A 27,734-nucleotide genomic window follows, 5' to 3' on the forward strand; every position below is an offset into this window, starting at 1 on the left:
ATCACGGAACATGCATCATAGAACAGGCATGCTAGAATATGGGTCTTCAACCTGCGACCCTCCAGCTGCTGTGGAACTACATATACCAGCATGCCCTGCCTCAGTTTTAGCATACCTTAATAGCAAAACTGTGGCAGGGCATGCTGGGATGTGTAGTTTCACAGCAGCTGGAGGGCCACAGGATGAAGACCCATGTGCTAGAGCCAAGCCGCAGGTACATTGAATGCTAGCAAGCTGAATGTTTAAATCATTTTTGTTCCGCAGCATTCCAATGCGGAAGATTCCATGGAACCAGAGATTATTCCATTGAGAAGGACATGCTGCCTGGATGACTGCACTGTGCAAATTAAATCACGGAGCCAGTTGGCTTGTGGGTGGCTCTGGTGACTGGGGGGTTGGGTGGGCGGTGTGTCGGAGGTGGAGCACATGCAAATGAATGTGTATCATCCAGCTAGTGAGAGTGAAAACTCATGCAGGAGTGTGCCTGCTTGTCAGTGGGTTATGCACCTTGCCAGGCGTCAAATCTACATGGAGCAGCTGGAGGGGACAAGAGCAGGTTTGCAAAATATAGATAGAAGAGCATATATGCTGGCGCATTCTCCATGATTGTGTCAGCTTATGTTTTGGTGCACTGCACTTTCCTTCACTAAGTTTTAGCCATTTTGGTTAAACGCAAGTGTAGTTGCTTCTCGCACTTTTGGCTGTGATCTTGTATCGTGGTTGAAGAGTCTGCTGGAGGGATTGTTTTCTTCATTGGCGAGAGACTGAAGATATTCCAGGATGGAAGGCTTGGGAACACTATCCGTTTTTCAGTTGTGGAAGAGTTGAAAGACCGGATTGGACTACATTCTATAGTAAAGGATATCTTTGTATTTATTAATCCTCCCTTTATATGTGTCTGTCTTTCAATAAAGCTTCGGGCTTGTGATTCCCTCACCCTCTTACACTCCACACACATAGCCTTATTAACTGTTGTATTATTGTATAGTTTAAATGTATAGTGCAGTTCATGATTTATAGTGTAGGCTGGCCTGTGCTGTAGTTCTTGAACTGTACTATACCGACAGCATTTGTATTGTGTTTTATCTGTGCTGCAACACAGTACTTATGTGTGTAATGTTTATGTATGTTTTTTTGCTTCTTTATGTCAATAAAGACTGCTTTTTCAATCCAATATCTGAAAACAATCAATGTTTATCTTTGATGGCAATAGAAGTGGTATGATATTTGCTGCTTTTGAAAGGCAATATCTGATATGTCCCCTATCTGGGAACCATATATTAAATGGCTTTTCAGAAAAGGAAGATGGTAGAAGAGCTTTCAGTTCTTGTTGGACCGATGCACATTTCCTATTCTAGCCTCCAAAAACAGATTCAGTTGCATTTTCCAGCGTGTTTTAAATGTGCCTTTGCAAATGTCTTACATCGACAAACTTATTTAGTACTATTTTGCAAATAGGGTTACATTGTTGCAACATTGTGTTCCCTAATTGCTTGATTTTTTAAATGCAACAATTGATAAAGACACCTGATAACTGCTCTGTGGAGTCTTATTTTGCGTCTACTTCTTATCTCCATTTAATTCCCTACCTCTAATCAAGGCATTTTTAAATGCTGGGGGCTGCCAGGACGTGAGGCCTACCTAGACTTTAGATCTGAATTTGAATGTACTTGTGAACTAACTTAATTTCCTACTTCTAAATTCATTCCTAAATTCACTACTTACATGAATCCTGTAGTTGGGCATTTTGGGACTTCGATTGTGGGCATTGTTTTGTGTCCAGACCAGCAGCAGGTGGTGTGCATTTGCTGGAAAGGCATCGAAGACCTCCGATATGCTGCATCTCCTGATGTGTGTCTCTCTCAAGTGGCTGTCAGCAAATGCCTGCTAGATACCCCATTCCAAGCTGATTGTGACATCACGGAACATGCATCATAGAACAGGCATGCTAGAACATGGGTCTTCAACCTGCGACCCTCCAGCTGCTGTGGAACTACACATCCCAGCATGCCCTGCCTCAGTTTTAGCATACCTTAATAGCAAAACTGTGGCAGGGCATGCTGGGATGTGTAGTTTCACAGCAGCTGGAGGGCCACAGGATGAAGACCCATGTGCTAGAGCCAAGCCGCAGGTACATTGAATGCTAGCAAGCTGAATGTTTAAATCCTTTTTGTTCCGCAGCATTCCAATGCGGAAGATTCCATGGAACCAGAGATTATTCCATTGAGAAGGACATGCTGCCTGGATGACTGCACTGTGCAAATTAAGTCACGGAGCCAGTTGGCTTGTGGGTGGCTCTGGTCACTGGGTGGTTGGGTGGGTCGTGTGTCGGAGGTGGAGCACATGCAAATGATTGTGTATCATCCAGCTAGTGAGAGAGAAAACTCATGCAGGAGTGTGCCTGCTTGTCAGTAGGTTATGCACCTTTCCAGACGTCAAATCTACATGGAGCAGCTGGAGAGGACAAGAGCAGGTTTGCAAAATATAGACAGAAGAGCTCTCCAGCCTAGTTTGCTGTCTGTTTCCACTTCTCTTTTCTTGAGCCGCTCCCTTCTATGCCCTTGCGCACTATCCTGACTTCTCCCGTCTGCTTACTTTGTGCCTTCCAATGCACAATGCAAACTACAGGTAGTGCTGCAGGGCCCACACCCTTTTACTTGCCTTACAGAGCAGCTCTGGAGCTGTTACAGTGCCCAGCTGCTGCAAGAAATCAGCTTGAATGCTTCAGGGGCTGGGGCATAGCCAACATGAGCCCCACACCGAAGGAGGGTGGAGGTGTTTAATGCGAACTAGAGGTCATCCAAGCGCCGCAAAAGGCCGCCATGCCCTGCACGCCCCTTTTCTCTTTTCATATGCAGACGAGGGTTAAAGCCAACTTTGACCCACTGCTTGGATGGCATTACCATATGCAAATCAATCTGCTGCAGGCCTTCCCCCAGGAATGCTTGCACTAGTTGTTGCATTTGGTTTGTTGTTTGGGGGTGCTTCAGTATTAGGCAGCCTTCTGCCCTCCCATGTTCATCTGAAAATATGTGTTCTCCCTGCAGTTGTTGTCCCCAGATGAGAGTTCCCTTGTGCTGCCTCAGTTGAATCTCCTTTACTTGACAGAGATGTGCCTGAGCAGCGGCCCTCTCCAGCCCTATCCCAAATCATACTTATCGTGCATAGGAGATACCATGGTCATGAAGATTGTTATCCCAGGGTGAGGTTCATTCATTGCATTCTGGGTATGCTGACCCCTGTGATTTCCCCAAATGTGGGAAACTTGACTGCATTATTTGTAGTAGTGGGGGACTGTGTTTGTGCTTTCCTCTGGTAAAAGTCAGATTTCTTTGTCTCATTTCTTCCTCTAGCCTTGTTCTTCTTTCGAGAGTTCCCTTGTGCTGCCTCAGTTGGATCTCCTTCACTTGACAGGGGGGTGCCCGAGCAGCGACCCTCCCCAGCTCTAGCCCAACTCCTACTTACCTGCCAGGTGAGATACTATGATCATGTAGGTGCTTCTCCCAGGGCAAGGCTCACCCATTGCACTCTGGGTGTGCTGCTCCTGCGATTTCCCCAAATGTGGGACACTTGACTGCATAATTTGTGTTTCCCCTGGTCGGCTCTCGTATAATTCAGATCTCTTTGTCTCAGGTCTCTCTCCAGCCTAGTTTGCTGTCTGTTTCCACTTCTCTTTTCTTGAGCCGCTCCCTTCTATGCCCTTGCGCACTATTCTGACCTCTCCTGTCTGCTTACTTTGTGCCTTCCAACGCACAATGCAAACTACAGGTAGTGCTGCAGGGCCCACACCCTTTTACATGCTTTACAGAGCAGCTCTGGAGCTTTTACAGTGCCCAGCTGCTGCAAGAAATCAGCTTGAATGCTTCAGGGGCTGGGGCATAGCCAACATGAGCCCCACACCGAAGGAGGGTGGAGATGTTTAATGCGAATTAGGGGTCATCCAAGCGCCGCAAAAGGCCGCCATGCCCTGCACATCCCTTTTTTCTTTTCATATGCAGACGAGGGTTGAAGCCAACTTTGACCCACTGCTTGGATGACATCACCATATGCAAATCCATCTGCTGCAGGCCTTCCCCAGGAATGCTTGCACTAGTTGTTGCATTTGGTTTGTTGTTTGGGGGTGCTTCAGTATTAGGCAGCCTTCTGCCCTCCCATGTTCATCTGAAAATATGTGTTCTCCCTGCAGTTGTTGTCCCCAGATGAGAGTTCCCTTGTGCTGCCTCAGTTGAATCGCCTTTACTTGACAGAGATGTGCCTGAGCAGCGGCCCTCCCCAGCCCTATCCCAAATCATACTTATTTTGCATAGGAGATACCATGGTCATGAAGATTGTTCTCCCAGGGTGAGGTTCATTCATTGCATTCTGGGTATGCTGACCCCTGTGATTTCCCCAAATGTTGGAAACTCGACTGCATTATTTGTGGTAGTGGGGAACTGTGTTTGTGCTTTCCTCTGGTCAGCTCTGGTAAAAGACAGATTTCTTTGTCTCAGATCTTCCTCTAGCCTTGTTCTTCTTTCGAGAGTTCCCTTGTGCTGCCTCAGTTGGATCTCCTTCACTTGACAGGGGGGTGCCCGAGCAGCGACCCTCCCCAGCTCTAGCCCAACTCCTACTTACCTGCCAGGTGAGATACTATGATCATGTAGGTGCTTCTCCCAGGGCAAGGCTCACCCATCGCACTCTGGGTGTGCTGCCCCTGTGATTTCCCCAAATGCGGGAAACTTGACTGCATAATTTGTGTTTCCCCTGGTCGGCTCTCGTATAATTCAGATGTCTTTGTCTCAGGTCTCTCTCCAGCCTAGTTTGCTGTCTGTTTCCACTTCTCTTTTCTTGAGCCGCTCCCTTCTATGCCCTTGCGCACTATCCTGACTTCTCCCGTCTGCTTACTTTTTGCCTTCCAACGCACAATGCGAACTACAGGTAGTGCTGCAGGGCCCACACCCTTTTACTAGCCTTACAGAGCAGCTCTGGAGCTGTTACAGTGCCCAGCTGCTGCAAGAAATCAGCTTGAATGCTTCAGGGGCTGGGGCATAGCCAACATGAGCCCCACACCGAAGGAGGGTGGAGGTGTTTAATGCGAACTAGGGGTCATCCAAGCGCCGCAAAAGGCCGCCATGCCCTGCATGCCAATTTTCTCTTTTCATATGCAGACGAGGGTTGAAGCCAACTTTGACCCACTGCTGCAGGCCTTCCCCCAGGAATGCTTGCACTAGTTGTTGCATTTGGTTTGTTGTTTGGGGGTGCTTCAGTATTAGGCAGCCGTCTGCCCTCCCATGTTCATCTGAAAATATGTGTACCTCCTGCAGTTGTTGTCCCCAGATGAGAGTTCTCTTGTGCTGCCTCAGTTGAATCTCCTTTACTTGACAGAGATGTGCCTGAGCAGCGGCCCTCCCCAGCCCTATCCCAAATCATACTTATTTTGCATAGGAGATACCATGGTCATGAAGATTGTTCTCCCAGGGTGAGGTTCATTCATTGCATTCTGGGTATGCTGACCCCTGTTATTTCCCCAAATGTGGTAAACTTGACAGCATTATTTGTGGTAGTGGGGGACTGTGTTTGTGCTTTCCTCTGGTCAGCTCTGGTAAAAGTCAGATTTCTTTGTCTCAGATCTTCCTCTAGCCTTGTTCTTCTTTCGAGAGTTCCCTTGTGCTGCCTCAGTTGGATCTCCTTCACTTGACAGGGGGGTGCCCGAGCAGCGACCCTCCCCAGCTCTAGCCCAACTCCTTCTTACCTGCTAGGTAAGATACTATGATCATGAAGGTGCTTCTCCCAGGGCAAGGCTCACCAATTGCACTCTGGGTGTGCTGCTCCTGCGATTTCCCCAAATGTGGGAAACTTGACTGCATAATTTGTGTTTCCCCTGGTCGGCTCTCGTATAATTCAGATCTCTTTGTCTCATGTCTGTCTCCAGCCTAGTTTGCTGTCTGTTTACACTTCTCTTTTCTTGAGCCACTCCCTTCTATGCCCTTGCGCACTATCTTGACTTCTCCCGTCTGCTTACTTTGTGCCTTCCAACGCACAATGCGAACTACAGGTAGTGCTGCAGGGCCCACACCCTTTTAGTTGCCTTACAGAGCAGCTCTGGAGCTATTACAGTGCCCAGCTGCTGCAAGTAATCAGCTTGAATGCTTCAGGGGCTGGGGCATAGCCAACATGAGCCCCACACCGAAGTAGGGTGGAGGTGTTTAATGCGAACTAGGGGTCATCCAAGCGCCGCAAAAGGCCGCCATGCCCTGCACGCCCCTTTTCTCTTTTCATATGCAGACGAGGGTTGAAGCCAACTTTGACCCACTGCTTGGATGACATCACCATATGCAAATCCATCTGCTGCAGGCCTTCCCCCAGGAATGCTTGTACTAGTTGTTGCATTTGGTTTGTTGTTTGGGGGTGCTTCAGTATTAGGCAGCCTTCTGCCCTCCCATGTTCATCTGAAAATATGTGTTCTCCCTGCAGTTGTTGTCCCCAGATGAGAGTTCCCTTGTGCTGCCTCAGTTGAATCTCCTTTACTTGACAAGGGAGGCATTTTGGATTTTTTCTTTGGGTACCCTTACACCTGATGGTCTGAATGAGAGCATCGAACTGAACAACATTGGCAGTCTCTGAAGATTTTATCTATTGATTTACCTAATATATTATTTATTGAATATCCATTTATTGTATGTTTAATAAATAAACAAAATTATTAGAAGTAGCTATTTTGGAAACAGCTTTCCTCTTAGGATGAAACTGTATAATCCTGTTGTGTGTATTCCTTTAAAGTTCCTTAGTAAAATCCACTAGTAATGATGAACATCAGATTTCTTCCTCCATCCTCTTTTTACACTTTCTCTTGGTTCTATATATATATTTTTTTTTCTATTTTTATTTTTTTCCCCTCCTTCTCCCAAAAGGCCACCCTCCCTCCCCCCCCCTCCCTGTTTTAAATTTTAAAATCTTTAAATATTTAAATCTTCGAATCCTTAAATTGTCTGTTTAATATTTATTTTTTCTTCAATTCTTTTTGTTGTTTAAACAGCAATGTAATTATTCCAGGGGTTAAAATAATGAAATATAGAAATAATATTAACAAAAATTAAAGGTAAAAATGAATTGATAGAATGATCCCATTAAAAGTAAATAAATAATATGGATGTTAAGCTGAGCAGGTGGGATTCGAACATGGGACTAGTTGCATAGAGTGCAGGTGATGTTTCCCCTGCGCCACAAGAACTGCTTTAGTAGTGGCATGGATTTATGTTACCCTAAAAGGTTTTATATAAGTAAATGGGGATCCTTAGTGCTGAGTCTCTGAATTATGTATATGTGATTATAGATATGAGGTATTGATTGAAAGATTATAGGTTAATCTGTATATAGATTATATATTTTCTGTTATTTTTTAAACCACCTTGTTGCTTATTTTATTATTATTTTTAATCACCATGTTGCTTATTTTTATATTATGAAATGCCTTTATATGTGCAATTGCAATTAGAAAGTTGTTCCATATGTGAGTCATTACATGTATGCATCCAATTAGTACATGTATGTATCCAATCAACTAATTAGTAATACTATTGGTCCGGTGCATTTTAAAAAGAGCCTGCTAGGCTGCTGATGTATCCTCTGACGAAACCGCTCTTGGATAACAGCGGAGAAACGCGTAAGGAAGGTGATTACTGGACACTCTGATTGCTGAGATATAAGCCCGTTCATGAACGAGCTACATCACGGCGGACGTCTGATGTAAAGACAGCGGTGAAGGGGAAAAAGCAATTTGAGACCGAGCAAAAGGAGGTCTCTACCCCACGGCAGGGAGAAATATCCCGACCGCGAGTGCCAATAAGATCCAGCCACGGTTAACGGGGGTCGTAGCATACCGCTGTGTTTCACCAACCATCACAGCGCTCTCCCCCTGTTTTCTTTCATTACTCACGTGAGTTACATATGAACTTTAACTGCAGTAAATAAGAGGCGTTGGTTACAACTGTTGCTGTTCATCCACAAGAAGGAATTTAATGTATCAATTACAATTGGAAAGTAACGATTAAATTACAACAGCTGTATCCAGGAGGATTTTTTGGACACTTTAATAAACATTCCGTTGTCATCAAGGGCAATATGAAATAGATCCTGATTACATTTAGATATGGATAGTGGTGCCTATATATGTTGACTCCATTGTAATTTATTGAATGTGTGTTTCTTCTGTCTATATATATTTTTTAAAAATAAAGAGCTTGTATATTTTATTTTTTGCGCTCCCTTGATAACAAGTGTGATTATCTTTAAAATTTGGTTTATTATTGGTAGAACAGTACTACCTATGGGAGCAGCATTTTATAATATATGGTGAAAATTAATAGATGTATAAAGATTAAATAAGCAACAAATTGGTGAAATAGATAAGTTTTGATAGGAGCGCTGGGTTCTATATATATATATTGACATTTGGTTATATATATGTATAGACTTTATAAATTCTTGACAGAGATGTGCCTGAGCCCTCCCCAGCCCTATCCCAAATCATACTTATTTTGCATAGGAGATACCATGGTCATGAAGATTGTTCTCCCAGGGTGAGGTTCATTCATTGCATTCTGGGTATGCTGACCCCTGTGATTTCCCCAAATGTGGGAAACTCGACTGCATTATTTGTGGTAGTGGGGGACTGTGTTTGTGCTTTCCTCTGGTCAGCTCTGGTAAAAGTCAGATTTATTTGTCTCAGATCTTCCTCTAGCCTTGTTCTTCTTTCGAGAGTTTCCATGTGCTGCCTCAGTTGGATCTCCTTCACTTGACAGGGGGGTGCCCGAGCAGCGACCCTCCCCAGCTCTAGCCCAACTCCTACTTACCTGCCAGGTGAGATATTATGATCATGAAGGTGCTTCTCCTAGGGCAAGGCTCACCCATTGCACTCTGGGTGTGCTGCTTCTGCGGTTTCCCCAAATGTTGGACACTTGACTACATAATTTGTGTTTCCCCTGGTCGGCTCTCGTATAATTCAGATCTCTTTGTCTCAGGTCTCTCTCCAGCCTAGTTTGCTGTCTGTTTCCACTTCTCTTTTCTTGAGTTGCTCCCTTCTATGCCCTTGCTCACTATCCTGACTTCTCCCGTCTGCTTACTTTGTGCCTTCCAACGCATAATGCAAACTACAGGTAGTGCTGCAGGGCCCACACCCTTTTACTTGCCTTACAGAGCAGCTCTGGAGCTGTTACAGTGCCCAGCTGCTGCAAGAAATCAGCTTGAATGCTTCAGGGGCTGGGGCATAGCCCCACACCGAAGGTGGGTGGAGGTGTTTAATGCGAACTAGGGGTCATCCAAGTGCCGCAAAAGGCCGCCATGCCCTGCACGCCCCTTTTCTCTTTTCATATGTAGACGAGGGTTGAAGCCAACTTTGACCCACTGCTTGGATGACATCACCATATGCAAATCCATCTGCTGCAGGCCTTCCCCCAGGAATGCTTGCACTAGTTGTTGCATTTGGTTTGTTGTTTGGGGGTGCTTCAGTATTAGGCAGCCTTCTGCCCTACCATGTTCATCTGAAAATATGTGTTCTCCCTGCAGTTGTTGTCCCCAGATGAGAGTTCCCTTGTGCTGCCTCAGTTGAATCTCCTTTACATGACAGAGATGTGCCTGAGCAGCAGCCCTCCCCAGCCCTATCCCAAGTCATACTTATTTTGCATAGGAGATACCATGGTCATGAAGATTGTTCTCCCAGGGTGAGGTTCATTCATTGCATTCTGGGTATGCTGACCCCTGTGATTTCCACAAATGTGGGGAACTCGACTGCATTATTTGTGGTAGTGGGGGACTGTGTTTGTTCTTTCCTCTGGTCAGCTCTGGTAAAAGTCAGATTTCTTTGTCTCAGATCTTCCTCTAGCCTTGTTCTTCTATCGAGAGTTTCCTTGTGCTGCCTCAGTTGGATCTACTTCACTTGACAGGGGGGTGCCCGAGCAGCGACCCTCCCCAGCTCTAGCCCAACTCCTACTTACCTGCCAGGTGAGATACTATGATCATGAAGGTGCTTCTCCCAGGGCAAGGCTCACCCATTGCACTCTGGGTGTGCTACTCCTGCGGTTTCCCCAAATGTTGGACACTTGACTGCATAATTTGTGTTTCACCTGGTCGGCTCTCGTATAATTCAGATCTCTTTGTCTCAGGTCACTCTCCAGCCTAATTTGCAGTCTGTTTCCACTTCTCTTTTCTTGAGTTGCTCCCTTCTATGCCCTTGCGCACTATCCTGACTTCTCCCGTCTGCTTACTTTGTGCCTTCCAACGCACAATGCAAACTACAGGTAGTGCTGCAGGGCCCACACCCTTTTACTTGCCTTACAGAGCAGCTCTGGAGCTGTTACAGTGCCCAGCTGCTGCAAGAAATCAGCTTAAATGCTTCAGGGGCTGAGGCATAGCCATCATGAGCCCCACACCGAAGGAGGGTGGAGGTGTTTAATGCGAACTAGGGGTCATCCAAGCACCGCAAAAGGCCGCCATGCCCTGCATGCCAATTTTCTCTTTTCATATGCAGACGAGGGTTGAAGCCAACTTTGACCCACTGCTTGGATGACATCACCATATGCAAATCCATCTGCTGCAGGCCTTCCCCCAGGAATGCTTGCACTAGTTGTTGCATTTGGTTTGTTGTTTGGGGGTGCTTTAGTATTAGGCAGCCTTCTGCCCTCCCATGTTCATCTGAAAATATGTGTACCTCCTGCAGTTGTTGTCCCCAGATGAGAGTTCCCTTGTGCTGCCTCAGTTGAATCTCCTTTACTTGACAGAGATGTGCCTGAGCAGCGGCCCTCCCCAGCCCTATCCCAAATCATACTTATTTTGCATAGGAGATACCATGGTCATGAAGATTGTTCTCCCAGGGTGAGGTTCATTCATTGCATTCTGGGTATGCTGACCCCTGTTATTTCCCCAAATGTGGTAAACTTGACAGCATTATTTGTGGTAGTGGGGGACTGTGTTTGTGCTTTCCTCTGGTCAGCTCTGGTAAAAGTCAGATTTCTTTGTCTCAGATCTTCCTCTAGCCTTGTTCTTCTTTCGAGAGTTCCCTTGTGCTGCCTCAGTTGGATCTCCTTCACTTGACAGGGGGGTGCCCGAGCAGCGACCCTCCCCAGCTCTAGCCCAACTCCTTCTTACCTGCTAGGTAAGATACTATGATCATGAAGGTGCTTCTCCCAGGGCAAGGCTCACCAATTGCACTCTGGGTGTGCTGCTCCTGCGATTTCCCCAAATGTGGGAAACTTGACTGCATAATTTGTGTTTCCCCTGGTCGGCTCTCGTATAATTCAGATCTCTTTGTCTCATGTCTCTCTCCAGCCTAGTTTGCTGTCTGTTTACACTTCTTTTTTCTTGAGCCGCTCCCTTCTATGCCCTTGCGCACTATCCTGACTTCTCCCGTCTGCTTAATTTGTGCCTTCCAACGCACAATGCGAACTACAGGTAGTGCTGCAGGGCCCACGCCCTTTTACTTGCCTTACAGAGCAGCTCTGGAGCTGTTACAGTGCCTAGCTGCTGCAAGAAATCAGCTTGAATGCTTCAGGGGCTGGGGCATAGCCAACATGAGCCCCACACCGAAGGAGGGTGGAGGTGTTTAATGCGAACTAGGGGTCATCCAATTGCCGCAAAAGGCCGCCATGCCCTGCACGCCCCTTTTCTCTTTTCATATGCAGACGAGGGTTGAAGCCAACTTTGACCCACTGCTTGGATGACATCACCATATGCAAATCCATCTGCTGCAGCCTTCCCCCAGGAATGCTTGCACTAGTTGTTGCATTTGGTTTGTTGTTTGGGGGTGCTTCAGTATTAGGCAGCCTTCTGCCCTCCCATGTTCATCTGAAAATATGTGTTCTCCCTGCAGTTGTTGTCCCCAGATGAGAGTTCCCTTGTGCTGCCTCAGTTGAATCTCCTTTACTTGACAGAGATGTGCCTGAGCAGCGGCCCTCCCCAGCCCTATCCCAAATCATACTTATTTTGCATAGGCGATATCATGGTCATGAAGATTGTTCTCTCAGGGTGAGGTTCATTCATTGCATTCTGGGTATGCTGACCCCTGTGATTTCCCTAAATGTGGGAAACTCGACTGCATTATTTGTGGTAGTGGGGGACTGTGTTTGTTCTTTCCTCTGGTCAGCTCTGGTAAAAGTCAGATTTCTTTTTTTCAGATTTTCCTCTAGCCTTGTTCTTCTTTCGAGAGTTCCCTTGTGCTGCTTCAGTTGGATCTCCTTCACTTGACAGGGGGGTGCCCGAGCAGCGACCCTCCCCAGCTCTAGCCCAACTCCTACTTACCTGCCAGGTGAGATACTATGATCATGAAGTTGCTTCTCCCTGGGCAAGGATCACCCATTGCACTCTGGGTGTGCTGCCCCTGTGATTTCCCCAAATGTGGGAAACTTGACTGCGTAATTTGTGTTTCCCCTGGTCGGCTCTCATATAATTCAGATCTCTTTGTCTCAGGTCTCTCTCCAGCCTAGTTTGCTGTCTGTTTCCACTTCTTTTTTCTTGAGCCCCTCCCTTCTATACCCTTGTGCACTATCCTGACTTCTCCTCCCGTCTGCTTACTTTGTGCCTTACAATGCACAATGCAAACTACAGGTAGTGCTGCAGGGCCCACACCCTTTTACTTGCCTTACAGAGCAGCTCTGGAGCTGTTACAGTGCCCAGCTGCTGCAAGAAATCAGCTTGAATGCTTCAGGGGCTGGGGCATGGCCAACATGAGCCCCACATAGAAGGAGGGTGGAGGTATTTAATGCGAACTAGGGGTCATCCAAGCGCTGCAAAAGGCCGCCATGCCCTGCATACCCCTTTTCTCTTTTCATATGCAGATGAGGGTTCCAGCCAACTTTGGCCCACTGCTTGGATGACATCACCGTATGCAAATCCGTCTTCTGCAGACCTTCCCCCAGGAATGCTTGTACTAGTTGTTGCATTTGGTTTGTTGTTTGGGGGTGCTTCAGTATTAGGCAGCCTTCTGCCCTCCCATGTTCATCTGAAAATATGTGTTCTCCCTGCAGTTGTTGTCCCCAGATGAGAGTTCCCTTGTGCTGCCTCAGTTGAATCTCCTTTACTTGACAGAGATGTGCCTGAGCAGCGGCCCTCCCCAGCCCTATCCCAAATCATACTTATTTTGCATAGGAGATACCATGGTCATGAAGATTGTTCTCCCAGGGTGAGGTTCATTCATTGCATTCTGGGTATGCTGACCCCTGTGATTTCCCCAAATGTGGGAAACTTGACTGCATTATTTGTGGTAGTGAGTGACTGTGTTTGTGCTTTCCTCTGGTCAGCTCTGGTAAAAGTCAGATTTCTTTGTCTCAGATCTTCCTCTAGCCTTGTTCTTCTTTCGAGAGTTTCCTTGTGCTGCCTCAGTTGGATCTCCTTCACTTGACAGGGGGGTGCCCGAGCAGCGACCCTCCCCAGCTCTAGCCCAACTCCTACTTACCTGCCAGGTGAGATACTATGATCATGAAGGTGCTTCTCCCAGGGCAAGGCTCACCCATTGCACTCTGGGTGTGCTGCTCCTGCGATTTCCCCAAATGTGGGAAACTTGACTGCAGAATTTGTGTTTCCCCTGGTCGGCTCTCGTATAATTCAGATCTCTTTGTCTCAGGTCTCTCTCCAGCCTAGTTTGCTGTCTGTTTCCACTTCTCTTTTCTTGAGCCGCTCCCTTCTATGCCCTTGCGCACTATCCTGTCTTCTCCCGTCTGCTTACTTTTTGCCTTCCAACGCACAATGCGAACTACAGGTAGTGCTGCAGGTCCCACACCCTTTTATTTGCCTTACAGAGCAGCTCTGGAGCTGTTACAGTGCCAACTGCTGCAAGAAATCAGCTTGAATGCTTCAGGGGCTGGGGCATAGCCAACATGAGCCCCACACCGAAGGAGGGTGGAGGTGTTTAATGCGAGCTAGAGGTCATCCAAGCGCAGCAAAAGGCTGCCATGCCCTGCACGCCCCTTTTCTCTTTTCATATGCAGACGAGGGTTGAAGCCAACTTTGACCCACTGCTTGGATGACATCACCATATGCAAATCCATCTGCTGCAGGCCTTCCCCCAGGAATGCTTGCACTAGTTGTTGCATTTTGTTTGTTGTTTGGGGGTGCTTCAGTATTAGGTAGCCTTCTGCCCTCCCATGTTCATCTGAAAATATGTGTTCTCCCTGCAGTTGTTGTCCCCAGATGAGAGTTCCCTTGTGCTGCCTCAGTTGAATCTCCTTTACTTGACAGAGATGTGCCTGAGCAGCGGCCCTCCCCAGCCCTATCCCAAATCATACTTATTTTGCATAGGAGATACCATGGTCATGAAGATTGTTCTCCCAGGGTGAGGTTCATTCATTGCATTCTGGGTATGCTGACCCCTGTGATTTCCACAAATGTGGGAAACTCGACTGCATTATTTGTGGTAGTGGGGGACTGTGTTTGTGCTTTCCTCTGGTCAGCTCTGGTAAAAGTCAGATTTCTTTGTCTCAGATTTTCCTCTAGCCTTGTTCTTCTTTCGAGAGTTCCCTTGTGCTGCCTCAGTTGGATCTCCTTCACTTGACAGGGGGCTGCCCGAGCAGCGACCCTCCCCAGCTCTAGCACATGTAAGTTTGTTTTTATTTTACTACATTGTGGTTTGTGGCTCTATACCATGTAATGCATGTCTTTTAACAGTAGTCAAGTCTTCCAATGTGCTTGTTAGTGAAACCCAATACATAGTGTCAAAGTCAGAAAAATGTCTCAATGCACGTTGCCATATTTGCACCGCACACTGGTCCGCGCTGCGCGTGCGTACGCTCTCCCGTGGAAGCGCATACCCGCAATAGCGTGCACACGCAGGCGCGGTATGCGTATTTACGGTAGAGTTTATGTGGTCGTAGCGTGCGACTCATTCGTTACATATTTTCACAATTAATGTAGTTTATAGATCATGGTCCCATTGATAGATTCTGAAAGTTTGGTTAAAATACAATGTCCCAGAGCTGAGGAATCCCTCTTTGTATCGTACGAAGGGTCTAACAGGAATCATACAGCAGTGTTTGGTACCCATCGGAAGAGTATTTAATTAGCAATATTCCGGTGTTGGTTTGGAGCGTATTAATCGCTCGTGCGAATAGTTATGGACATAAGAAGTTTATGTCCATTTCTATTATTTACACATACTCAGGTATGCGGCGGGAAACCCAGTTTCCCACCCACCTGAGCTGTTGGAAATCGTCACAGCCCACCTGTATGAATCACCCTATGACCTTTTGTTATGATGCAGGGCCGAATTCCTTCGGCCAATGGACAATGGGATTGTAGGACCAGGAGATTGCATTGTGTGTGGGGCATAAATAGGCAGGCCGACCACATCCAGCTCTCACTCTCTCATCAACGGTTATCTGCTGATAGCCGGGAGCTGGATATCGAGGCGCAGGCGATCATACCCTTTGTGCGTAAGTTTCTCTCCGTAATCATTGTCTTTCTGTGAGCCAATTTCTCTCCATCTCTCTCTCTCTCTCTCTCTCTCTCTCTCCTCTTTTCTCTTATATCTCTCATAGTATTATAGTATTGTACTGTATTGCATTTAGGTCAGTGTAGTATTGTCTTTTTGTATTTATTGTTTAGTTCTGTGGTTAGGAAGTCTCTGTTATATTGTAGTGTATCATTTGTACTGTTATCCCCTTTTTACAAGTATATTAGATATAATACAGTTAATAGGCTTTGGAACCTAAACCAGTATCAGTGTATTTTCTATAGTGTTAAGTGTTCACTTGAGCGTCGGTGACGCTCAAGCAGCTTTGTAGTTAGTCAGGTTACACAAGGTTGCATTTACACCCTGTACTCACATTAAGGTATTCAGTGTATTTCATTGGTATAAGGTTTTAACATAAAGGTATAGTGTTGTGAGCGTCTGCATCGCTGGTGACCTCCTCGTGGTCTCGAGCGTACGCTACGCTACAGCGAATCATTCCCCTAGACATAGCCAATAACGTGTCCTGTGATCACTGGGCCGTGAGCGAACGTGACGCTTGAGCGTCTCGCCTACGGCTGAGCGATCGCTACGCCAATAGCGTACCATTACGGTACTTCTTAAGTAAACAGCGTACAGTGTTCTTAGCTTCATAAAGGGTTGTTTATACGACAAGGAATTTAGCATTGTCAATTGGGGGCCTCGTCCTATACTTCTCACATCTGCACTAGGTAGATCAGCAGACATTATCCCCCAGCAAAGGGTGGGAGATTGTCTCATAGTGCTGGCGGGATAAGCGTCTGCTTCGCTTAGATAAAGAGTGCTGAAGGAACCCGGTAACCGGAAGTAAGAACAAAACGCTTGTGTCTTTTAAAACTGTTTATTTTTCTTTTGTCTTGCGTACGCACGCATATATCTGCATTTCTGTTTCATTTTCGTATATCACTATTCCTGTTTGCCAATTTTATAGTTGATAGAAAGTGCTAAAAAGAGATTTGCTGTTATTTCATAGTAGAGGTAATAGTTAAAGTATAGAACAAACACACGGTTTGTCTGAGATACAAGGCAGTCAGTGTGGATTGCGGTAGATGATCAGGGATCATTTACATTGATAAAAATATATTGTGTTACGGTGGATCTTTATATTGCGTACACGTGTCGCTAACAAAGACTAGCGTACGCAATCCAAAGGCAGACGCACGCAGCGTTCATTACGCAACGTAGCGTCCGGTTACGCCCACGTAGCTCAAGTTGTGATAAAGTGAAGTAACGCAAAGGCGATAATTAACGCACAGCGGTAGATAACGCGACGCGGTAAATAACGCAAATCTATTTTTGGAAAAATCTGAAATTTAGTTTAACAGATCCTGCTCCTAATTGGTAACACTTTTGGCCTAAAGACAATTTCTGCGCAGAAATAGATATAGAAACAAAAGTGTACATGTGTTGAGTGAGTGTGTTTTGTATACAAAAGTTTATATAACTTTAAGGTGGAACCAAAAGGAAAGCCGGGTACTCGTCAAGGGACATACGTGTAAGTGACATATACGGTGGCTAGGGAGGCATCCCTGGTTAAATAATATTTGAGCATTAGAGTATAGCGGACCATAAGGTAACAAGACCAGGAGGTCATAAGGAACAAGACCAGGAGGTCATAAGGTAACAAGACCAGGAGGTCATAAGGAACAAGACCAGGAGGTCGTAAGGTAAAAGGTCCGCTATAAAAGTCCAGTGGCACAACGCCTGGGGTGTTGGTGCAGAACCCATATAGGCCATAAGCTCTTGCTGAAGGAATCGCGGCCGGAAACATCGATTCCATTGGTCTTTCAGTACATGACAAGTAGTGCTCGTGTACTGAACGATTGGACCGCACGTAATTGTGTGCAGTAGTTAGTAATCTGACCTAATACCATTAGAGTAAAGTGGTCACAAACGCTATTTGTACATTCTGACGTGATTTGTGTAATTTTTTTATTTTTGGAAGGGAAGTTCGCTGGTCACTCAGGAACTATCTAACAACCCCACCTTTACTGGAAAGAGTAAGTGTCCTGCGGGTAACCCTCATATGTTCCAGTAAACTGAAGGTTCCATAGGGGCCCTGTATCGAGTACGCCAGCACCACGTCGGTGTGATCAGGTCGTATTGGTCGAGGTGGGCGAGTGAGTGGGGTACTCGGTAAACCGCCACCGCCGGCCTACTGTGGAGTAATTTGGTTGTCTGTAAAGGCTTGCTGAAAACCTTGATACAGAGATCCAAGGAGGACTAAGCAACACCTGCAGACTATGGGGGCCAGTTGCTCAGGTAGGGGGCGATCAACCCTGGTTCAAGTTGATTCTGTGAACCGACCAGTTGGGTCGGTACGATATGTAATGTGTGAAAAATACGGTAGTCACACAGAGGTTTTATGTGATGAATGGGAGAGAATGACTGTACAAGACAGGGACAAATTCCCAAGAATAGGTAGCTTCAGTCCAGAAGTGTTACAAAATTTAAGGAGGAGGATATGTCTCGTAAAATCAGCAAAGAGACGAATTCAGCATCATGATTGTTTACAGTTATGGCACCAGGAAGGTGAGATACAGAGAGGGTTGGCTCTGGCGGCAGGATCTGGGGCAGTCAGGAAGCTGATTGCCACAGCTCCTCCCCCACCATACATTGCAGGAGAGAAGTTGATTGCGGAGAGAAACGCACTGGGTTGTAAAACACAAACTCTTAGTAACACTGTAAATGTTAATGATGTTAACCAAATAACTCATGCAAGTATTAACCCGTGCAAGTTGTACCCTGTTGTGAACCTTCCTCAGGAGTGTGATCAAGAAGACGATTCAGCAACAATTTCAGCTCTCTCTCTTGCGGCCACCATAGCAGAGACCACAGTAGGCACAGCGACACCCACGAGATTAGTGAAAGCCCCTAGCGGAGGGATAGGTGAGGTCGTGTCAACGGGTAAGTACGGCACCATGCACTACACTGAAACAATTGTACCACAACAAGCAGTAGAATCTACACAGGAAGAGGCTGTTAGAATTGCTCCTGTAAGGGTAATAGCAGTTCCCAATGGAAAAACAGATGTGTCTGGAGCCACTCCCATAAGGAACATTGCCATGTACACTCCATTTTCCAGAATGGAATTAAGAACAATAGTGTCCGAATTTCCTGACCCCAGGAAGGATTTAGTTGCTAGCCAAAAATACATCAGGGATTTAGGTAACACTGTAGAACCCAACAACAAGGATTGGCAGATACTGCTAAGAGCTTGTTTACCTTCCAATGTTGATGCAACTCAATTTTTAGCTGATTGTGCATTGGATAAAGATGTACCGCTTACAGACGTGTACAACAAGGATAATGTAAAAAGGATAAATTTACAGCTAAAAGAGTATTTCCCAGCCGTTGTTAAATGGAATAAAATATTTTCCATTAAGCAAAAGGAGTCCGAAACGGCAACAGAATATTTTCACCGGGCACTATTAGAAATGGCAAAGTACACTGGTATAGAAGACATTAAGACCAACCCAAACCATCGAGAAGTAGCAGTATCTGTACTGATGGATGGTTTGAAAGAAACATTAAAAGCTAGGGTACAGACCACGCAGCCATGTTGGCGAGGTCTGTCAGTGTCCACCTTGAGAGAGGCTGCTATTGATCACGACAGAAATATCACTAGGCACAGGGAGTCGCAAAGTGATAAGTTGATGTCCGTAAGTATACAGGCGCTGACCACAAGGCAGCCTACGTATGTACCACCGAATCCTGTGGGTAAGGCAAGTGTAATAACATGTTTTTCTTGTAACAGACCGGGACACTATGCACGAGAATGTAGAACAAAGAATGTACAAAGATCTTTTCAACCCCCTAGACAACAACACAACACACGACATTGGGAGCAGGGTCCACAGAGGCGGAGTTTTGAGCCACATACAGGGGAAACAAAAAGATATCCCCCGAACAGAGATTGGCATGCCTCTGGTAGTTCCCAGCTAACTCCCCCACAAGTAGTTGCTGCCAATGGGATTCAGGGAGGTCAGCATACCCAATAGGGGTGTGGCCATACCTGTAATCTGCAGCCAGTTAAGTTGATTGCCAGTCTTGGAAGCGAACCAGAGATTGCAATCAATGTAGCTGGTAAAACTTTAAACTTTCTTGTAGACACAGGGGCGGCCAAGTCAGTGATAAATTCGACAGTGGGCATGAGAACCACTGGTAGGACAATTCCAGCCATGGGAGTAACAGGAGTAGTCCAGCACTACCCTGTTAGCAAACCAGCCGAGATTACAATAGGGCCTTTGCATACCAAGCATTCCTTTTTGCTGGCTGCATCTGCACCAACTAATCTCCTGGGTAGAGACTTACTATGTAAAATGGGTTGCGTCATTTATTGTACTCCTGAAGGTGTATTCTTGGACATCCCTGAGAATCACGCTCAGGAAGTACGAGACATGTTAGACTCCCCATCAAAATTAATGTCACATTCCATTATGACAAATAGGAATCCATCCCAAGTAGAAGAGATGACATCTCAGATACCAGAGTCGCTTTGGACAAAAGATGGACAGGACACTGGATTAATGGCAAATGTAGCTCCAGTAGTTGTGCAAGTAAAAGATGGTAGGATAGCTCCAAAAATCCCACAGTATCCTCTGAAGCCAGAGGTGGAGTTAGGAGTTTTTCCCGTAATAGAGCGCTTGCTACAACAGGGCATTCTAGTAAGAACGTCCAGCACAGCAAATAGTCCCATCTTCCCTGTTAAAAAGAGTGGGGGGAGGGGTTACAGGCTAGTGCAGGATCTAAGGGGGATTAACAAAATAGTTGAGAGTCAGTTCCCCGTAGTGCCTAATCCAGCTGTCATCCTAATGCAAATTCCTCCCACTGCCAAATTTTTCACTGTTATTGACCTCTGCTCCGCTTTCTTTTCGGTACCTCTGCACCCTGACAGCCAATATTTGTTTGCATTCACATACAGAGGAGTCCAATACACGTGGACTCGGTTACCCCAAGGTTTCATAGATAGTCCAAGTATATTTTCTCAGGCTTTGCATGATTGTTTACAGTCTTTCCAACCGGAAAGTGGATCAGTGTTGATACAGTACGTGGATGATCTACTACTGTGTTCTGATTCATTGGAGGCATCCCTGAAGGATACGAAACAGCTCCTGTTTCATCTTTCAGATACAGGTCACAAGGTCTCCAAAGACAAGTTGCAATTATGCCAAGCTAAGGTAAAATACTTGGGACACTGTCTAACACAAGGACTGAGACACCTGACCGCTGATAGAATCCAAGCCATTAGAGACATGACACTGCCACAAACCCAGCAACAGATCAGGACGTTTTTAGGAATGTGTGGGTATTGCCGTAATTGGATCCCAGGGTTTTCCATATTGGCGCTACCTTTGCAGGAAATGGTCTCCTCAAACAAACCTGATCGGATTTCGCATACAGACGAATCCGAAACAGCATTTGAGAGACTCAAACAGTGCCTAACGCAGGCACCAGCACTAGGTATGCCAGACTATGGGAAACCCTTTGAACTATACGGAACAGAAAGTGCTGGGTGCGCAGCAGGTGTACTAACACAAAAACACGGTGATGCCAGCAGGCCAATTGCATACTACAGCGCTCAGCTAGACACGGTAGCGCGATCCCTCCCCACATGCTTGCGTAGCGTTGCGGCGATTGCATTGCTAGTGACAAAAAGCGAAGATGTCGTGCTAGGCCACAACCTCACAATCCATACACCGCATGCGGTATCTGCCTTATTGAATTCTGCCCAAACCAGACACGTCTCATCAGCAAGGTTTACAAGATGGGAATTGGCATTAATGGCCCCCGTAAACATCACCATAAGGAGATGCAGTGCATTAAACCCTGCGACATTTCTCCCAGGTGTGCCTGGTCAGGCACAAAGGGTGGGAGGTGAGAGTGATGGGGAAGGAGGATTTAATGCAAAGGAAGATGCACATGATTGTATGGAATATTTGACCCAAAATTTTACCGCAAGGCCTGACATCAGTGACAATCCACTAGAAGATGCAGAACTCACGTTCTACACGGACGGTAGTTGTCACAGACAGTCAGACTCGGGAGACTTGTGTACTGGATACGCAGTCGTAGATGACCAAGACACCATAGAAGCGGAACCACTAGGCCCACCTCACTCAGCCCAGGTTGCTGAACTGGTCGCCCTAACCAGAGCATGTGAATTGGCTAAGGGTAAGTCTGCCAATATCTACACCGATTCTAGATACGCGTTCGGGGTAGTACATGATTTCGGAGCGCTATGGCGTCTCAGAAATTTCATGACGGCAGCTGGTACACCGATAGCGCATGCAGCTCACATAAAAAGGCTTCTAACAGCGATACAGGAACCCGACAGAGTGGCTGTTATCAAATGTAAAGCACATACATATAGTCAAGACCCAGTATCCCTTGGTAACAGCCGAGCAGATGAAGCCGCAAAGCTTGCAGCTGCTACCCCCACACGGACAGACACCACACAGTTGATGGTATTTAATACCATCAACACACAGAAGTTGTGTGAGATGCAGAATTTGTGTTCCACACAGGAAAGAGCAGTCTGGAAGGCAAAGGGATATGGCCAGGAGTCCTCAGGGCTCTGGACGGATGGACATGGTAAACCAGTGGCCCCCAGGGCATACCTTCCATGTCTGGCTGAAGCAGCTCACGGGCTGACTCATCTAGGCAAGGAGGGGATGTGCAAATTGGTAAAAGCATACTGGTGCGCCCCAGGATTCTCCTCTCATGCGGGTAAAAGAGCAATGTCATGCCTTACCTGTCTGAGAAAGAATATTGGAAAGGCAATACCTACAGAACCATCCCATATCCCACCTGCCGGCGGCCCTTTCCAAGTAATACAAATTGACTTCATTCAATTACCCCCATGTAGAAATTTGAAATATGTACTTGTTTGTATAGATGTTTTCTCGAATTGGGTCGAAGCTTTTCCAGCAGCTACAAATACCGCTATGTTTACAGCTAAGAAAATTGTGCAGGAATTTGTATGTAGATATGGTATCCCTAGAATCATTGAAATTTGATAGGGGTACCCATTTTACCGGTGATGTCTTTCAAGGAATGTGTAAATTGATGGGAATTGATAGCAAGCTGCACACTCCGTACCGTCCACAGGCGAGTGCGAAGGTCGAAAGAGTGAACAGCACTATTAAAAATAAATTGAGTAAAGTAATGGCAGAGACAGGATTGGCGTGGCCAGAAGCTTTACCCATTGTTTTGTATAGCATCAGAACCACTCCCAGGTCCCCTCTTAATCTGTCTCCTTTTGAAATTCTGTTTGGTCGACAACCGCATGTCATGATTAACCCTCAGGATGATTTGAAATGTAACAATGAAGTAACTGTAAAATACTTGATTAACATGAGTAAGCAGTTGAGGAATCAAAATGATAATCTGAAGTTGGTGATTCCTGATTTACCAGATAGTAATTGTCATGACATTGAACCTGGGGATTATGTAATGATACGAAATTTTCTACGCTCAGGTTGTCTTATTGATAGATGGGAAGGACCATACCAGGTCTTATTGACTAGCACCACAGCATTGAAGGTTGCTGAGAGAGAGACTTGGGTCCATTCATCCCACTGCAAGAAGGTTGCTGATCCAGAGAAGTCCCGTGATAAGGAACAGACGGTAGAGGTTGTATCACTAGAGTGTCTGTTCCAGGAGGACTGAGGCGGCACCTGAGCCTTGAAGATCGAAAGCAGCTGTCGACTCCCCTCTCCCTTTTATTGTTTTCTCCACTCCCCATCCCCTCTCCCTTAAAATTTCTTTTTTCCCCCTTCTCATTCTTCTCTATTTCCTCCTCAAAGATGGACTTGCCCCAAGAGACTGTGATCCGGATTTTGATGTTAACCATGATGTTGACCAGAGCAGTCTGTTCCGGCGAGAGTACCATAGAGGTCGAGAGAGGTTCTGGAATGGGTTCCGATTATGATGATGGAGGCGTAGTTTTCCAAGATCAACCAAACCAACAAGCAAAGGCGAGTATCAGAAAACGATCCGATAGAAGAAATTGTGATGGATTGTTAGCTGAAGAAAATTGTATCTGTAGGCTCTGTGATAATCTGGTTGAAGATGGATGCATAAAGAAATGCCAATCTAGTTTTAATATCCATATGGACCGGCATCCATTGAGTGACTATCACTCCTTAGTGGGTAACGTGTTAAACCAAACAGATTGTTGGGTATGCTCTCAAGTACCTCAGGGTCACAGCAAATCAGGGCTAGTACCATTTCCTTTAACGTTAGGGGAGGTACTTGAGCTAAGTGGTGGGAGACCGGTGGACCGGAGGTTTAACATCTCCAGCCCTCCTAGTTTGAAGCTCCACCAATACCATGTGGATAGGTCCCTCATATGTTTTAACATCTCCAATCCCAGAAAACCGGGAAATTGGGAAGTGTCATGGAGCAACCTTACCATGACCTTTTCACATAGAGCAGATAGAATGCCTACAGATACAGAGCTCGTACGCCACATAGCCAGTAGAGGAAAATCTTTTCGGTATCGATATACCTTAGGAAATAGGATTACTAGAGTTGGAGAGGTATCACCAGGATACTGTGCACATATCGTACAAACCGATACGTGCATTAGGCAGATGGAAGAATTAGGGTCAGGAGATTTCACCTGGAAGGTTTGTAACATGGTCATGTCCTTCTCCGTCCCATATGTTCTCCCCGATGATGCATATTTCATATGCGGGAGAAAGGCGTACAAGTGGCTTGCCCCAAACTCTGAAGGATTGTGTTATATTGGAAAAGTATTGCCTGAAGTGATGACTGTTACACATGACAAAATGAAGGACATACACCGTGGTGCCCAAGCTCCTTATACTCACACTCATTACGAGCACCGAGTTAAAAGACAACTGTCAGAAAGGTTAGAGCATCCGGCCTCTGATCTTATCCATGAATCCACCGGGATTCAGGTTCTGGTAGCGTTAGATTTCACTCGCACCGCTCGAGGTGTGATGAATTATAGATACATTTCCGCACTCGCCAATTTGTTAGATAATATCACTGAAATGTATGATGACACGTTTAGATACACTGGAAGAGAACTTCAAGCTTACAAAACAGAACTAGTTCAGCATAGGATGGTTCTTAATTATCTTACAGCAGTAACAGGCGGATATTGTGTTACATTGGCAACACAGTACGGCATAAAGTGTTGCACGTATATCACAAATAGAACCGAGGATCCGGTAGAGGTCATAGACCAAAAGATGGACGATATTCTGCAATTAAAGTGGGAATTTCGTCGAAAACACAATCTCACCCTTGCTGCTGTAGGTAATGAGCTGACTGGTTGGGTGTCATGGTTGAACCCGCGAAATTGGTTCTCCGGTTTAGGAGACTGGGCTCAAGGAGTCATAATGGATGTTGGAAAGTTTCTACTATGTATCTTGGGTGTCGTTATATCGATTGGATTGATATTTAGATGCGGGCAGGCTTTAATGAGGTGCAAACAAAGTACAAAAGTGATGAGCTTGAGGAGCGAGGAAACCGTAATTAACCTGGATTTGATTTATGACCCAATGATAGAAACCAGAATGTGATGAAAATGCGATTATACGGTCCGTTTCTTTCACCTGTTTTTCTGCTTTTCTCCAAGATACAAAGACCCCCTTGGACGAGGAAGCTGACGAGACGAGATGTATACAGACAACGGATTGACCAAAGAAGAAGATTTGACAACTTTAAATATGGACACTTGATGAACTTTGCCATGGATCCCCAGTTTCCCTAGTACTTTTAAACTCACGCTAGCCCAACATTTTTTGTAAATCTGATGGCTCAGACAAAGCTATTTGCTCATGCCCAAGGAGCAATACAGCGCAAAGAAGACGACTCTCAACAGATACCGAAAACAACTTCGACGACAGATGTACATTTCCCTGACATAGAATATCATTGCATTTTTCGTAAGTGTTCTTTATCTTCATCTCTGCAACCCCCAGGTAACGACACACATAGACGATAGGGAATACAGGCACAGATAGCAGCAACCACATACCTCCCCCATTCATGTATCATCAACTAAAATGTGCATCCCCATTTTGTTACAACCACAGCCGAAATGAGCTCGGTAGAGTTTGACAGCCCATCCACAGACCTGTACCACAGGACAAGAAGGAATTCAAATGTATACTTCGCAATACCTCGAAGCTTGATTTACCACACGTACGGCACGATGATACATGACCCTCCAAACATGGACTCATACACACATGCTTCTACTTTCTCACTAGGTCATACCCTCTTCACACCTACTCCACTCTTCTCCCCTACCCAACCATGGAAATCAATTAACCCCTGACTTACATTTTTCTCCTTAAATGTTTTGTGGCAGTTATTATTGACTGCCAAAGGGTGGACTGTCAAAGTCAGAAAAATGTCTCAATGCACGTTGCCATATTTGCACCGCACACTGGTCCGCGCTGCGCGTGCGTACGCTCTCCCGTGGAAGCGCATACCCGCAATAGCGTGCACACGCAGGCGCGGTATGCGTATTTACGGTAGAGTTTATGTGGTCGTAGCGTGCGACTCATTCGTTACATATTTTCACAATTAATGTAGTTTATAGATCATGGTCCCATTGATAGATTCTGAAAGTTTGGTTAAAATACAATGTCCCAGAGCTGAGGAATCCCTCTTTGTATCGTACGAAGGATCTAACAGGAATCATACAGCAGTGTTTGGTACCCATCGGAAGAGTATTTAATTAGCAATATTCCGGTGTTGGTTTGGAGCGTATTAATCGCTCGTGCGAATAGTTATGGACATAAGAAGTTTATGTCCATTTCTATTATTTACACATACTCAGGTATGCGGCGGGAAACCCAGTTTCCCACCCACCTGAGCTGTTGGAAATCGTCACAGCCCACCTGTATGAATCACCCTATGACCTTTTGTTATGATGCAGGGCCGAATTCCTTCGGCCAATGGACAATGGGATTGTAGGACCAGGAGATTGCATTGTGTGTGGGGCATAAATAGGCAGGCCGACCACATCCAGCTCTCACTCTCTCATCAACGGTTATCTGCTGATAGCCGGGAGCTGGATATCGAGGCGCAGGCGATCATACCCTTTGTGCGTAAGTTTCTCTCCGTAATCATTGTCTTTCTGTGAGCCAATTTCTCTCCATCTCTCTCTCTCTCTCTCTCTCTCTCTCTCCTCTTTTCTCTTATATCTCTCATAGTATTATAGTATTGTACTGTATTGCATTTAGGTCAGTGTAGTATTGTCTTTTTGTATTTATTGTTTAGTTCTGTGGTTAGGAAGTCTCTGTTATATTGTAGTGTATCATTTGTACTGTTATCCCCTTTTTACAAGTATATTAGATATAATACAGTTAATAGGCTTTGGAACCTAAATGTCAGATTGTGTTTGGTCTGTGTCCCCGGAGGGGGCGCTAGTGGGTCAGTGGAGGTAGGAGGAAAGAGACGAGGAGGTTGTATCACGTTCTTGCGCATGAGCGCAATGGTATTTTATTTAGCAGATAAGTTTAAACAGAAATGCAGCAGAAATAATAAATCAGATGAGAAAGTCAAACACTTGGAATGATAACAAATAGTCTATGGTAATGGATGATAGGTGACTTGAGAAATCATATCCGGAAATATAAAACAACAGAATGAATGTCAATGAAATGATTCTGGTTTAGAAACCAGAGCAGGGTTTTAAAACAGAGAACTAAGGCAGTAGATGGATATTGCAAACCTGAGCATAAGCAGGAGACCAACTCACAGTGCAGGTGATGAGGCACTGGCAGCAGCAAGCTGTGTCACAGGTGGAGGAATGAACACACCTGGAGTTTAGTCTTCAACTGCAGGCTGAAGCACACAAGGTGGTGATGAGTGTGAAGCCCAATGCAGGTTGCTGGTATTGCTGAGCCTTGAAGTTCCACGGGAGCAAGCAGAATCACCAGGAGTATAAGTTCTTAGCAGAGAACCAGGAACTCAGGAGAAACAGGAGCCGATCCTTTCATGCAGGTTGTCAGAATGACACAAAGTCCAGGATGCCTGTGAGGTGAAACTGTAGCCTCCTATATACCCCAAGGTGTGCAGGGATTGGATGGAGGAAAGGACAGTGGGTGCGGCCACGCACCGGATTGGCCGCAGCATACTAGCTGTTTGGAAACTGTCATGGCGGCGCCCACGCCGCGGCCCAGCGGGGACGCGGCGCGCACACGCCCGCTGGCTCAGGAGTGTTCCCAGGACCTTGATGATGTCCCATGGCAGGGGCATAGGCGACAGGTGACCGCAGGGAGCCAGGACGGAG

General features: G+C 45.9%; 16 non-coding genes and 1 pseudogene across 16 annotated transcripts; all 17 read left to right on the top strand.

Annotated features, from left to right (window-relative positions):
- Positions 1-3,151: 3,151 nt before the first annotated feature.
- LOC134951636 (U1 spliceosomal RNA) lies at positions 3,152-3,315 on the top strand. Its single transcript, XR_010184339.1, has one exon. It is a non-coding gene; the product is annotated as a U1 spliceosomal RNA (small nuclear RNA).
- Positions 3,316-3,457: 142 nt separating this feature from the next.
- Positions 3,458-3,620, top strand: LOC134952578 (U1 spliceosomal RNA). Its single transcript, XR_010185072.1, has one exon. It is a non-coding gene; the product is annotated as a U1 spliceosomal RNA (small nuclear RNA).
- Positions 3,621-4,290: 670 nt separating this feature from the next.
- On the top strand, positions 4,291-4,454 carry LOC134951050 (U1 spliceosomal RNA). The gene has a single exon (XR_010183861.1). It is a non-coding gene; the product is annotated as a U1 spliceosomal RNA (small nuclear RNA).
- Positions 4,455-4,606: 152 nt separating this feature from the next.
- Positions 4,607-4,769, top strand: LOC134952966 (U1 spliceosomal RNA). Its single transcript, XR_010185323.1, has one exon. It is a non-coding gene; the product is annotated as a U1 spliceosomal RNA (small nuclear RNA).
- A 638-nt stretch (positions 4,770-5,407) lies between these two features.
- On the top strand, positions 5,408-5,571 carry LOC134951215 (U1 spliceosomal RNA). The gene has a single exon (XR_010183996.1). It is a non-coding gene; the product is annotated as a U1 spliceosomal RNA (small nuclear RNA).
- A 152-nt stretch (positions 5,572-5,723) lies between these two features.
- LOC134953560 (U1 spliceosomal RNA) lies at positions 5,724-5,886 on the top strand. Its single transcript, XR_010185637.1, has one exon. It is a non-coding gene; the product is annotated as a U1 spliceosomal RNA (small nuclear RNA).
- Positions 5,887-8,507: 2,621 nt separating this feature from the next.
- On the top strand, positions 8,508-8,671 carry LOC134950309 (U1 spliceosomal RNA). The gene has a single exon (XR_010183250.1). It is a non-coding gene; the product is annotated as a U1 spliceosomal RNA (small nuclear RNA).
- A 152-nt stretch (positions 8,672-8,823) lies between these two features.
- On the top strand, positions 8,824-8,986 carry LOC134953528 (U1 spliceosomal RNA). The gene has a single exon (XR_010185615.1). It is a non-coding gene; the product is annotated as a U1 spliceosomal RNA (small nuclear RNA).
- A 661-nt stretch (positions 8,987-9,647) lies between these two features.
- Positions 9,648-9,811, top strand: LOC134951059 (U1 spliceosomal RNA). Its single transcript, XR_010183868.1, has one exon. It is a non-coding gene; the product is annotated as a U1 spliceosomal RNA (small nuclear RNA).
- A 152-nt stretch (positions 9,812-9,963) lies between these two features.
- LOC134952995 (U1 spliceosomal RNA) lies at positions 9,964-10,126 on the top strand. Its single transcript, XR_010185347.1, has one exon. It is a non-coding gene; the product is annotated as a U1 spliceosomal RNA (small nuclear RNA).
- A 671-nt stretch (positions 10,127-10,797) lies between these two features.
- On the top strand, positions 10,798-10,961 carry LOC134951216 (U1 spliceosomal RNA). The gene has a single exon (XR_010183997.1). It is a non-coding gene; the product is annotated as a U1 spliceosomal RNA (small nuclear RNA).
- A 152-nt stretch (positions 10,962-11,113) lies between these two features.
- LOC134953561 (U1 spliceosomal RNA) lies at positions 11,114-11,276 on the top strand. Its single transcript, XR_010185639.1, has one exon. It is a non-coding gene; the product is annotated as a U1 spliceosomal RNA (small nuclear RNA).
- A 670-nt stretch (positions 11,277-11,946) lies between these two features.
- Positions 11,947-12,110, top strand: LOC134951691 (U1 spliceosomal RNA). The gene has a single exon (XR_010184385.1). It is a non-coding gene; the product is annotated as a U1 spliceosomal RNA (small nuclear RNA).
- Positions 12,111-12,262: 152 nt separating this feature from the next.
- LOC134953282 (U1 spliceosomal RNA) lies at positions 12,263-12,404 on the top strand (annotated as a pseudogene).
- A 695-nt stretch (positions 12,405-13,099) lies between these two features.
- LOC134951352 (U1 spliceosomal RNA) lies at positions 13,100-13,263 on the top strand. Its single transcript, XR_010184108.1, has one exon. It is a non-coding gene; the product is annotated as a U1 spliceosomal RNA (small nuclear RNA).
- A 152-nt stretch (positions 13,264-13,415) lies between these two features.
- On the top strand, positions 13,416-13,578 carry LOC134952348 (U1 spliceosomal RNA). Its single transcript, XR_010184894.1, has one exon. It is a non-coding gene; the product is annotated as a U1 spliceosomal RNA (small nuclear RNA).
- A 670-nt stretch (positions 13,579-14,248) lies between these two features.
- LOC134950721 (U1 spliceosomal RNA) lies at positions 14,249-14,412 on the top strand. Its single transcript, XR_010183591.1, has one exon. It is a non-coding gene; the product is annotated as a U1 spliceosomal RNA (small nuclear RNA).
- The last annotated feature ends 13,322 nt before the right edge of the window (positions 14,413-27,734 follow it).

The sequence above is a fragment of the Pseudophryne corroboree genome, chromosome 8 (assembly GCF_028390025.1).
Source record: "Pseudophryne corroboree isolate aPseCor3 chromosome 8, aPseCor3.hap2, whole genome shotgun sequence".
NCBI classification, from domain to species: Eukaryota; Metazoa; Chordata; class Amphibia; order Anura; family Myobatrachidae; genus Pseudophryne; species Pseudophryne corroboree.